At 43.8% G+C, this 13,151-nt stretch overlaps 1 protein-coding gene across 6 annotated transcripts in view; it reads right to left on the reverse strand.

The window, feature by feature from the left end:
* SYTL2 (synaptotagmin like 2) overlaps window positions 1–13,151 on the reverse strand; it is a 129,841-nt gene that overhangs the window by 85,604 nt on the left and 31,086 nt on the right. The gene's annotated exons all lie outside the window — the stretch shown is intronic.

Below are 13,151 nucleotides of genomic sequence, written 5' to 3' on the forward strand. Positions count from 1 at the left end.
TTGACGGGCACCTCAATAAACATTTGTTCACTTTGGGGAGGACTCTTCCGAAGGTGGAAGCCATTTTTCTATGTCAGGCACCTCCTTCAGGGACAGACTGACGCAGCTGACCAGTAACATTTCCCACAGACTGAGTTGGTCACCTAGAACTAAGAACTGAGAAGAAAAGATTGTTCCTATGTGACAATGCTCCCTACCCCTTAATCTCATCTTCCAACTTTATAATAATCTCTGGATTTCTAGAAAGGCTCACCTGCCATTCCCAGGCAAATTTAGATTATGGTACCCACAGGAATCTAAGAGTTTAATCAAGTCCCAGGCCAGGGTAAGATAATGGGCAATGTGAGGAAGATAGTACCACATACACCTACACTTGTGGGGCTTTCCTGGTGGCTCAGATGGTAAAGAATCCACCAGCAATGCAGGAGACCCAGGTTCGGTTCCTGGATTAGGAAGATCCCCTGGAGAAAAGAATGGCAACCCACTCCAGTATTCTTGCCTGGAGAATTCAATCATGGACAGAGGAACCTGGCGACCTATGGTCCATAGGGTCACAAAGAGTCAACACGACTGAGTGACTAACACTTTCACAACCTACCCTCATATAAGTACTACATTAAGTAGTAATACAGGAGGTATAAACCAAGTGTTAGGCCCACAAGGACTTAGGCAGGAGATCAGAGGAAGAAAATCTTGGAGGCTGAGAAGAAGAGAGTAGGTGTTCTGGACAAGTACACTGGCCATGAAACTATGAAGATAGGATTTTCAAAGCTGGTAACTGGAGTGTGAGGCACAAATGGGGAAACAGTATCTGGGGTCAAACCCTGAGAGGCTGAAATGCCAAGGGAGGGAATTGGAACTGGATCTTTTCAGTCTCAATAAATATGTCTAAACCATCTTTTAAAATCTGTATTATCTGGAAATATCAGAATTTCAAAAGATAAAAACAGTAGAGAGAAAGGAGCTGAGGAGACAGGCAGCCGAAAATTCATTTTAATCTTCACACTTGGGCTGAAAACCCAAATTTAAAAAAAGGATGACAACCTACAAAAGGGATGACTTAACTTTGACAACACACTGAGGAGCTTTAAGAGAGTATGAACGTGGCCCATCAGACACGGCACAGAGCTGCTGTGAAAGCCAACAGTCACCGGCTTTCACTGATCACACAGCTTGGGAAGCCCCTGGAGTCGTGCCTCCGGTCAAAATGCCAAAGAGAAACTTCCTCTCCCCCGGCAACTGCAGCATCCACCAAAGGCCTGGATCTCAGTTCTGCAAGAGGGGAAGTCGTATGTCCCAAAAGCTGTAATAGTGTACACAATCCTGGCCCTCAGAGAGCTTACATTCTGGAAAGGAGGACAGATGTGAACAAGCCCAGGAAGTCCTACGAGGCAGGAGAACAGGATGCTATAAAACTTTTAACCAGGGGGCTTAACACAGTCTCGAGGCCCAGGGAAGGCTTCCTCGAAGAACTATGATTTCTGCCAACTGTAAACTCTCAAAGGATACCGAGATTGGAGATTCTAGCACTTTAATTAACCTAATCATTGCTTATATCCAAACCTGGCTGATGAGCGGCCAATTCCCAGACATTGCTTAATACCTATTGAAGACCAGGACTTCCCTGGTCGGGGGAGAAAACAACCTACTGAATCAAGATCTTCACAATGTTATGTGGTAGCCTGGATGGGAGCAGGCTTTGGGGGAGAATGGATACACGTATATATATATGACTGAGTCCCTTTGCTGAAACTATCTGAACTACCTGAACTATCACAACACTGTTAAATTGGCTATATTGTGATGTTAGTCACTCAGTTGTGTCCAACTCATCATGATCCCATGGACTGTAGCCCGCCAGGCTCCTCTGTCCATGGAATTTTCCAGACAAGAGTATGAGAGTGGGTAGCCGTTCCCTTCTCCAGGAGAATCTTTCCAACCCAGGGATTAGATCCTAGTCTCCCACATTGCAAGCAGATTCTTTACCATCTGAGCCACCAGGAAAACCCCCAGAACAAAATAAAAAGTTTGAAAGAGGGGAAAAAAAGACCCAATGTAAAGGTGGACAGTTTGATCAGCACTGCATTGATTAAACACATTTAATGGGGCGATGGGGCAGGGGAGAAAGATCTTCAGGGATGAAGTTCAGGAATCTGCATTTTCTAAAATTTTCCCACATGATGTTTGGCCAGGTTTGGGAATCACAGCTTTAAAGGATTCCTTATATGTCAGAAATGACTGGTTAAAGAGCACAGCAGTCAAAGTTAAGCATGTTTATTTGTATATCAATTGCTTCCCAGCTGGACAAGAGCAAATACAAAAATGAAGTGACAGCTGAACCATGGAGTCACAAGCAGCTCTTCGTAGAGATGAGGAAGGCAAGACACCGAGGGATTAGAACACTTGCTTAGGGTCACATGGCTCCCTAATGTGAGCACTGGGACACCCAGAGGGGACCTCCTTTCTCTTTCAGGACAGACACAGTTTCAACCCTCAGAAGGATTTGCAAATGGGCTAATAAAGTGGGTTGAGCTGCCTTTCATAGCAGCCCTGAAACCAGCACTTGATAACTGCAGCCATTACAGATGAATTAATTCTACATTTAATTATTTTCCAGGTTTCAAATTCAGAGGAAGGGAGTGGAAGAATCAGCTGATTTATTAACCAGGCTGGAATTAAACCCAGAATCATAAAGTTAACTGAACTGTAGCCATCATCAGCTCACATGTTAAAAGATCTACTTAAACCCTCACTTTTGCTATAATCATGTACATTCTTGCTCAGCCTGGCAGTGAGGGACTCTCTCCAAATGTACAAACTCAGGGGTTCCCAAATCTGGTTGTATATTAGCATCACGTGTAAAGCTTTAAAAAATATACCCATGCCTAGGTCTTTGCCTCCTATCCCCTCTCCATGCTACCCCATGCCAGAGATTCTGATTTAATTGGTCTGGGGTCATATCTTACCCCAGATATTTTTTTAAAGCTGCCCAGGGGGTTATAATGTCCAGCCAGTACTGAGACTACTGAACTCACTGGTCCTCTTCTCTTTCTGGCCTCTGCACAAAGCGAGGACCTAGGGTGAGGCAAGCAAGATGCCCAGGGCACAAAATTCACAGTCAAGGTCGTGTGAGCACAGCACATTGTGCTGAAGCACCCTGAGAGTGAGGTCTCCCTACTACTCAGGCACCCTGGGCACACACCTCCTGGACCCATTGTCAGGGTATGGCAAGTGCAGTCCCCATACTTGTATGACCCTGTCTCCATAGATTCTGTGCCCTGTGTACCTCACTGGCCTTACTCTAGGGCCACACCTGCACAAATCCCTCTGGTCAGGCCATTAATTATCCCATCAAAGATACATCAACTTCCTCCTGTGTGTGAGGTCTTCCTTGTTCCGCTTCATCCTCTAAAGAGACTCTGGATTTGAAATGGATACAGGTGAACAATGCCGACCACATGCCTTAATCTTACCCCTTTGACTTAAGAGGCTGCTGTGATGGAGTAGGAAGACACCTTGGTTTTAAAGTCAAAAGACACCTGGAAGGGGGCTAATCTTTCATTAGTTCTTCGGCAGTTCTGCTACGGACTCTGGGTTTGTTACTTGGTCTGTGCTTTGTAGACAGCAAGGCCTACCTTACAGGGTTTCTGTGAGATGACAGTAGGCTGTAAGTTAAATGGTCTGGGACATAGTAGGTGCTTCATAGACACCAGTTGACAATAAATCTTCAACATTTCATCAACTCTTATCACCTTTTTGAACTTTTACCCCTGGTGGTGCAGTGGTAAAAAATCCAGCTGCCGATGCAAGAGACTCAGGTTTGATCCCTGGGTCAGGAAGATCCCCTGGAGAAGGAAATTGAAACCCACTCCAGTATCCTTGTCTGGGAAATTCCATGGACAGAGGAGTCTTGTGGGCTACAGGCTATGAGGTTGCAAAAAGAGTCGGACACAACTTAGCGAAACAAAAACAAAAACACCACCTTTCTACGCTACCTTGAGGTCGGAGTGTTACTGCTGCTGCTTTTTCTGTTTTCCTCTTTAGACGGTCTCCTTCTTCTAACCTCCCACCGTATTCTAAAAAGGAGTCAAATTCCTGGTCTCAGCAAACACCTCCTCCCCAGAGGCCTTTGAGTAGATAAAAAGAAATCTAAACTTGGGATTGGGGTTTGGCAGTAGAGAGGGTGGGTAGGAGGATCCCATTTTTAAATTACCAAAAATTCTTCTATATCTTGTCATCTCAGGCCTAGACCTCAGCTTGCAAAAATCAAAGCCAAGAGTCTGACATTCTGGTCTCTGGCTCTACATTAACAGCTCTTCTCTAATTTTGCTTCCTCTAGAGCGGGGCAGAGAGGTGCCTTGGCATCCCCGAATCCTCAGTACCTAGTGTGGTGCCTGAACTTTCAACAGGTGCCTCCTTTATTGAACAAAGGGAACAAAAAGATTTATAGGGACAAAAAAGGTTTGACAAGTTAGCATCCATAGATGTGTTAACTCCCTGGTAGGCAGAATAATGGTCCTCCAAAGATGTCCACATCCTAATTCCTGGAATTTGTGAATATAGCACATGGTGAAAGGGGCTATATGGACATGATTCAGGATATTGTGATGGATAAATTATCCTGGATTATGTATGTAGACCCAAGGTAATCACGAGGTCCTTATAAGGAAGCAGGATGGTCTGAAGGAGAGAGAAGAGATGTGAGGATGAAGACAGGTTGGAGTGATGAGCTTTGAAGATGGAGGAAGGGGTCATGAGCTAAGGAAGGTGGGCAACCTCTAACAGCTGGAAAAGGAACCAAAACTGATTCTCCCCAAATGTGTCGAGCAGGACCTCAGCTCTGCCAACTCCTTTATCCTGTAAGACTCATTTCAGACTTATGACCTCCAGAAACTGTAAGATAAGAATGCTGTGTTGTTTCAAGTCACTAAGTTTGTGGTAATTGGCACAGCAGTAATAGAACGGACAGAGCCTGACAACGTGCCTTATTCATCTCTGAACTCCCAGCTTGTTGCCTGGAACCCTGTTAACTAAATAGAGCCTCATGAGCAACACCAAGGGCTGACGCTTTCCTCTCCTTGCTGTACAGCCAATCGGTTGCCAGGTTTGGCTGATTGAATCTCTGCACTTCGTCCAATTCAATCCTTTCCTCTCTCATTTAGAAACAAAGCATGGACATGAACTGAACATGGCTTCTTTAATTCCTGGTTCATCCTCCCTCCTGGCTACCATACACAGTCCAGCTAGACTCATATTCCAAAGCCCTGCTGTAAGCATGCCATACTCAATTCAAGAACCCTACCTAGTTCTTGAATTTGTACCTTACTGTTGTGTGAAAATTATATAAATCTTAATTATGTTGAATTGGTTCATCATATTTTTCAGGTCTGCTATTATATATCCTTCCACTTTTCTGTCTATTCATTCTATTGTTTTTTGAGAATTTGATATTGAAACTCCAAGTAAAACTCTTAATTTATCTACCTAAAAAAAAATTGTAACACATAGTGAAATTACATGTAACTTTGTTCTGTATTTTCCAAGTTGCCTGTAAATGTGTTATCATACTGTCATAATTTAGAAAATAAAAAAGAAAGAAAAAAAGAATTTTAAGCAAAGGAATTAAATCTTCACAATATAGATAAAAAGGTGACAATAAACAAACAGATGTGGCTGTTTGGAAAATAAAAACAAAAACACCTTCCCTAGCTCTTCCCTGATTACCAAAAAGTGAAAAAAGTGAAAGCGTTAGTCGATAAGTCGTGTCCAACTCTTTGTGACTCCATGGACTGTAGCCTGTCAGGCTCCTCTGTCCATGGGATTCTCCAGGCAAGAATACTGGCATGGGTTGCCATTCCCTCCTCCAGCGGATCTTCTTGACCCAGAGATCAAACTCAGGTCCCCTGCATTACAGGCAGATTCTTTACCACCCAAGCCACCAGGGAAGCCCTGATAGCAGAGTCCAAATTCCTTGTAATGACATCTTTATCCTCCCAACCTCCCTAACCAATCCTTTTCCATGGACCCTTTCCTACCCTGTGAATTCCAGCCAGACCAATATCAGCTGTACACAATCATCATCAGGTATGTGTTGTTTCTGCTCCTCTGTCCATGGGGATTCTCCAGGCCAGAATACTGGAGTGGGTAGCCTATCCCTTCTCTAGAGGAACATCCTGACCCAGGAATCACCTTGAATATCTTTCCCTTATATCTCCACACACCCAAACTCAAGTCCCAGCTTAAATGACGCCTCATCCATGAAGCTGCCCCTGCAGCCCCCGTCCCCTCACAAATATGCCTTTCATAAACTGGCCATAATTCCCTCTTTCACTGAGCCCTCACAGCTCTTCTCCATGCATCTCTCATCTGAAGTACGAAAGAGCACAGGCTCTAGAGTCAGACAGACCTGGGTACAAGGTGACGCTCTTGTACAAGTTACTTGGCTTCCCTGAGTCTCAGGCTTCTCATCTGTAAAATGGGCATCATACTTTTCTCACTAGGTTGTTGAGAAGATTTAAGCTCATATATAAGTGCCTAACACACTGAGTATTCAATAGTTACATAAACATTCCAGAAACTTATATACATTATATGCCAAGTTCCTTCTCTTTTGGACCATGCAGCAGAGCGGCTGGTGGGATCTCAGTTCCCCACCTAGAGAGCAAACCTGGGCCCGCAGCAGTGAGCGCGGGGAATTCTCCCAATTCCCATCTCTAGATTCTTTAAGGGAGGGTTTATTAAAATATCCACTTCATTTTTGTAGACACACAGTACCTTGCATGCAGTGGTTTTTTTAAACAGATTTTTAATATTGAGCCACCGATGTGTTGGGAGCATCTACTGTGGCTTCCTGTTCTGTGTATAGTGAGGATGGCCTCATTTTTCTCCATTTCAGAGAGAAGGGGAGAAGTACACTGGCTCACCTTCTGATCATCAGTGTTACAGAATTCTTAAGATGGAAACTTTCGAAGATCTACTCTCATTAGTTAATGCCTCTCCACTACTGTTCATCCCAACCAACAATAAAAAATATTGTTTTCATAAGCATGAGTTATACATTGCTATTTTAATGTCACCGTGTTTGTTCTAGCTCAGAGAACAGCTGTTATTCCAGAGCTAGTGGGACAAAGTTCACTTTTACTCCATCACGTCTAGAAATCCCGTACTGGACATGATCCTTCATTCCTTAGCTGGGTATGCAGTGGAGTTACCTTCTTCTTAAAGGCATTCCTTAAACCACTTTTATGCTAGATGAGAAACCTGGCCCTTTATTTCTCAATCCAGTTGGCAGCATCATGAAGAGCAAAGAATAAGAGATTTAAAGTCATAAGATCTGGTTTGAAATTGAGTCACCCACTTACTACCTTGGTGACCAAAACATACCACATACCTGAGTCTCCGTTTCCTCCTTTCTAAAATTGAGACTAACCACTGCCCACCTCCCCTGCTGAAATCACTACAGGGGTGAATGAGATCACATGTGGGAAGACAGTCTGTGAGTTGAAAACTGCTGTACAGCTACTCTTATCCATTCACCTTCTAACACAGCATGAGCTCCAGACAGACACCCCAAAGACTGGATAGGACAAAATATTCATGGAGCACTCAAGAAGAAATGAAGAGTGCTTTCGCTTCACCTGCCTTCAGAGAGTCCCTAACACACAACAGAGAGGTAGTGTTGTAATTGTGGATGCCAAATAACCACAGGCAAATTCCCCTCACAGGATTCTTAAAGAATATCTGACTTGGTATCTACACAGTGTTCTGAGATGAGAGTCTTGAATGAAAGGTGCTATTCAGTGTAATTACCATGTAATTAGTCACCACTATCTCTACCTAGGCATCAAGCCAGACTTTACATATAAGAACATCCTTGAATCTTCAAAACCAACCATCCTTTAAGGTAGTTGTTGTAATCCAGAAAGATCTTCTCTGTGATTGAGAAGGTATGAGAAATAACCAACTGTATCTAAGACAGCACTTGATAGTAATTAGCACTTAATGTTAATTAGTGCATAACATTTTAAAAAGGGTAGCAGCCGTTCCAATTCTAGTCTACTTTCCCTCATACTCTCATCCCTTATTTCCCAGGACAGGCTGACTCAGACTCAGTACAATGCCTCACTGAAGGGTAAAAGCCCTAATGAGCAAATCTCATGAAAAATTCAGCTGGTCTTTTGGAGAAAAACAGCTGGAGCTGACCTTAAGAATTCCACTAATTTCCCCCTACCACACAGCCTAAAAATAGCCAAAGAGCATTTCTAGCTAGTGATGGCCTTTCCTTTAAAGGACATAATATGCAAAAAGGCATGCTGGGGTCACTAGCCCAAACCTTGCAGTCCCCATGATAAATCCTTGGCCAAATGTTCCTATGAGAATCTGCCTTCACAAGGTCAACACTGGAATTTCATTGTGAAGGCTCCCCCCCAGCCTCCTTCCCAGGCACCACTGGGCCTATACAAAGATGTACATTAACAGCCACTGTGCGGCCACGAGAACTTCCATTCTCGGTTCTCACTTTCTAAATCTGCCAAGTGAAATACTCGACTCTAACGTCCAAGGTACTCCTTCTGGTGTAAGGCTCCTTGAGAGGTCCATTCAACACCTCCTTGTTGCTTAAAATTCAAACCCCTCAGTGTTGTACAGGCCTCTCCAGATCTGCCTCCTGTCTTCCTCTCCATTTTCCCCAACATCATACCCTGATGTTCCTTAAATTTACCTCTAACATTTCTGTGCCTTTAGAACACAGAGCTCTCTCTGTCTGTAACGCCCTTTCTCAGCTTCTTAGATTCCTAACTCATCTTTCAAAGGCTTCCCAGGTGGTTCAGGTGGTAAAGAATCTGCCTGCAGTGCAGGAGACTGGGTTTGATGCCTGGGTCAGGAAGATCTCCTGGAGAAGGGAATGGCAACCCACTCCAGTAGTCTTGCCTGGGGAACTCTATGGACGGAGGAGCCTGGCGGGCTACAGTCCACAGAATGACAGAGTCAGACACGACTGAGCAACTAACACACACACACACCTTTCAAGCCACAGTGCAGGTATCACCTCCTCTAAGTCTAGCCCCTCCCTCACAGTTGGGTCAGAGTCTTCTCCTCTGTCTTCTCACAGGACTCTGTATTAGACAGCAACTGCCTGCTTATTTATCAGTCTCCCTTATGAGGAGCCTAGGCGTCTGAGGTAGAGACACTGTGTTCCTCTCTCTTTCCACCACCTGACCGAGTGCCTGTTAGTTGCTCAGTCGTGCCCGACTCTTTGCGACCCCATGGACTGCAGCCCACCAGGCTCCTCTGTCCATGAGATTTTTCAGGCAAGGATACTGGAGTGGGTTGCCATTTCCTTCTCCAGGAGATCTTCCCAACCCAGGGATCGAACCCAGGTCTCCTGCACTGCAGGCAGATTCTTTACCAACTGAGCTACAAGGGAAGCCCCGACCGAGTGCGTACCATTTGATATTTACTGATAGTAGATCCAACCCCACCAAAGTACCACTTGTGTTTTAAGGTGTTATTCCAAAAAAACCAGAAAGTGATTTTTTTTTTAAAAAAAGGAATGTTTTCTCTATTCAAAAAGCAAGAAAGAAAACTATCTCCAAGCTTTTGCCTTATTAGGAAAAATATATATATAGCCGTTTGGAATTGTGACATAATCTTTGTGGAGTTGAAAAATATACACTACATTTGTTTCTGGGAAACCTCTCTTTAAACTCACTGAACCACAGTTTTTTAAAAAGGAGATTCAAATTTAGAAATGATGTCTGACTTGGTGGGTTTTGGTTTTTTGAATTTTTTTTTAACCAAGAGAAGGAAAAAAATTTCCAAGAGAGATAAATTATACACTAAGCTTTCTGAAAATTCTCTGCCTGGTCCTGGAAAATCAGATGAAAGGCAACAAGAAAGCATGTGATTTCATATAGAAAAGCAAAATGCCTTATATTTACTACTACTATTATTGAAAGGTATGTATGTGTGCTATAAAAGATAAAAGCTAAGTTAATGCAACTAATAGGTGGAACTTGGGCTTGATGGAAAAGTTGAAGCAACAAACATTTTATCTTCCTTCAATACCTTCTCCCACCTTTACACGCATTGCCTCTATACCATAAGCCAAATCAGCAAAGTAGGCAATGTTATCTGTAGATTTTTTAATTCATTTATTTATAATTGGAGGATAATTGCTTTACAATGTTGTGCTGGTTTCTGCCATACATCAACATGAATCAGCCATAGGTATACATATGTCCCCTCCCTCTTGTCATCTCTGTTTTATAGATGAGGAAACTGACGTTCCTGGAGGTTAAGGGACTTGCCTAAACCCATCCTGCCTCTAAACTACAGAGCTGGAATACGAACCCAGGTCTGCCTGGCTCCAAAGTGCTATCTGACACACCAGAAACAGAGTTTTGGTGGAAGAAACGGCGAGGCACACAGGTACCCTACGATGGAACCCAAAGGTACAAAGATGAGCTGGGGGTTCCCTCAAACCCTCACGCACCCGAGACTCTGAGCTTTGCAGTACAGAATGTTGTTAAAACTCGATGTGTATGCAACTAGTTATGAAGAGAGTTTTATTCTTTCTGTGATCCAATGATCAACATACATAAACAAACTCCTCAAGTGTGGACCACAGGCAGAGGCTGTGGTGATCCAGCAGCAGCAAATCTGTTTTTCGGGAAACTTCCTGAATAAAAATCTTTACACTGATCCGGAAAAGAGCTTTATAGTGGCAAAGAATCTGCCTGCCAAAGTAGGAGACAGAAGATGCAGGTTTGATCCCTGGATCGGGAAGATCCCCTGTAGGAGGAAATAACAAGCTGCTCCAGTATTCTTGCCTTGGAAATCCAGTGAAAAGAAGAGCCTGGTGGGCTACCGTCCACGGGGCTGCAGCGAGTCAGACACGACTTAGCGACTGACCACGCGTGCCCAGCGCTAGTCAGTCTTTGAAATACCCTTCAAAGGCAGGCAAAATGATCACTGACACTTCATTAATTCAGGGGCAGCCTGGAGGAAGAGCCAAAGATGAATTCTGGTTCTGCCACAACTGAAGCCCTTGGTGGTTTCACGTACCTCTGTGGCTGACCTCACCTGTCAAATGAGGCATTTGGTTTCTGATCTTATCCTACATTTAAATAATTTAATTTTCTCATGACCATAAAATCAAGTGATCAGAATGAATTCCAATATCAGTACCAAGCTATCTGAGGAAGAGAGAGGTGTAGAGGAAGATTTTGGAGGAAAAAAAAAAACCATCTTGCTGCCCAATGCCAAATATTTTTTTCAAAAAAAAAAAATCCATCTTTCATAAGCTATAGTTATATATTAAGGGAGAGAATGATAATTAGGAAAATAAGATATAAAAACTGACAAAAGTTGTCCTTTCCCTCTGTTTCCCCCTTCTTTCCCATCTCACTGACAGCATCTCCTGTTCCAGGCCGGGCAAGGCAGTAAGGATACAACTATTAAGTAGTGAGACCTGGTTCCCATTGTCAAGGAGATTCTAGCTCCTGGCAACAGTAACAGCTCCCATTTGTACAAGGTTGGGGGTTTACACTATATTCTGGCATATTTGCTCTTCACAGCAATCCTGGGAGGTAGGAAGGAAGAAGTGTCATCATAATCCTTTTATGGATGTGAAAACGAGGCTCAGCAAGGTCAAGGGGCTTGTCCAAGATCACACAGCTGCTGAAGTGACCGAGCTGGACAGGGAATGCAGGCACAGAGGAGGAACATTGACTGCAGACGAGAGTGCAGTTGCATCAACCGTGTAATGAGTGGGGCGGTGAAAAGATCCGCCAGGAACTGGGAAGAGGGGAAACGAGAGCAGAGTTTTGACTGTGGGTGAACCTGAGACAGCTCACAGCCTACACTCACGAAGTCAATGCAGAAGACAGCACAGCACTACTTTAGAGGGGTGGAGTATAGAAAAACAAAAGGATGTCTATAGTTATGTGCACACAGAAGCCTACTGTCTTTCATTTAAAAAGTGGACATTCTTTAGTCACCATCAGTAATCAGCATGTGAGCTCTGGGTATTTTTCTCAGGAGCAGAAATGGGTGGCTCTGAGCCTTTTGCCTGGGCACTCGCTGTGGGTACCAGGGAAAGGGCCAGGTGGCATTAAGGACATGGAATCTCCACCCACTGAGCCAGAGTGAAAATCTTTGACCTTGGCACTTTTGATCATTACTGAAACTACCTGAGCTCACTGACCTCCTCAGTCAGGTATTCTTCTCTGTGAGAGAAGCAAGTCACATGCTTGCACAGCCAGCCTACCTTCCCAAACTGCATTCGCCACTACCGAGGCTCAGGAATGTAATTAATAAGCAACCTGGACCTGCTCCTGAAGTGGGAAGGAAGAGGAGGTGAGTGTCTGGGAGAGATTTCAAGGTGATGATAGAACCTCAAAATTACATAAGAGTGCAATAAAACAGGCCCAGGCCTGTTTATCAGAGTTGGATTTAAGCCAAAAAAACAGGAATTGGGGAGTTTGTGGATTCAGGCTAAAGGTTCTTGAGAGGAGGGACTTTAGACACAGAAGAATGAGATTAAAACTAAACCACAGACCTCTGGAGGAATTTAGGTGACAAGAATTCTATGGTTTACTCTCTGCAGAATTATAGATCTTATTTGTTAACTAGTGAGACTTGAGTCAACTCTCCAGAATTCTGATTCCAATTTTATTTCATCAGGTAACATTTCAAACAATACCAATTTCATCAAGGGTGCTGGGGTGTAATTCACACAATATAGGAGAGTAAGCAATCCCCTTCGGTCCCAACCCCAAGCAACTGGCAAGAAGTCAAGATGGGATGGAGGCAGGAACTCTATGATGATGGCACCCAGGAAGTGGTTTTGGAGTTTAGACTTGAAAGTGACTCTTTCCAATCAGGGAGCATTTAAACCTTCTCTTCCATCATATGTGAACCCAGTATTATTTGTAGAGTGGATACAATGACCAAGGAAAAACAGAGCTCCAACCTAGAGAGCAGAACCAGTTCCAGCACCTTTCCAGCCTTTCTGGCGTCTTGAGGAACTATCAGAAGGCAGCAGAGCCTTCCATAGATATCCGCCAGTGGAGACCTGAAGACCTGTCCGTGAGCAAGTGCTGAACAATGACTAAGCTTAGTGAGGAGGAACAAGAATAGACACAAGTGTA

Source organism: Giraffa tippelskirchi, chromosome 10 (assembly GCF_054371585.1).
Source record: "Giraffa tippelskirchi isolate mGirTip1 chromosome 10, T2T-mGirTip1v1.2.pri, whole genome shotgun sequence".
NCBI classification, from domain to species: Eukaryota; Metazoa; Chordata; class Mammalia; order Artiodactyla; family Giraffidae; genus Giraffa; species Giraffa tippelskirchi.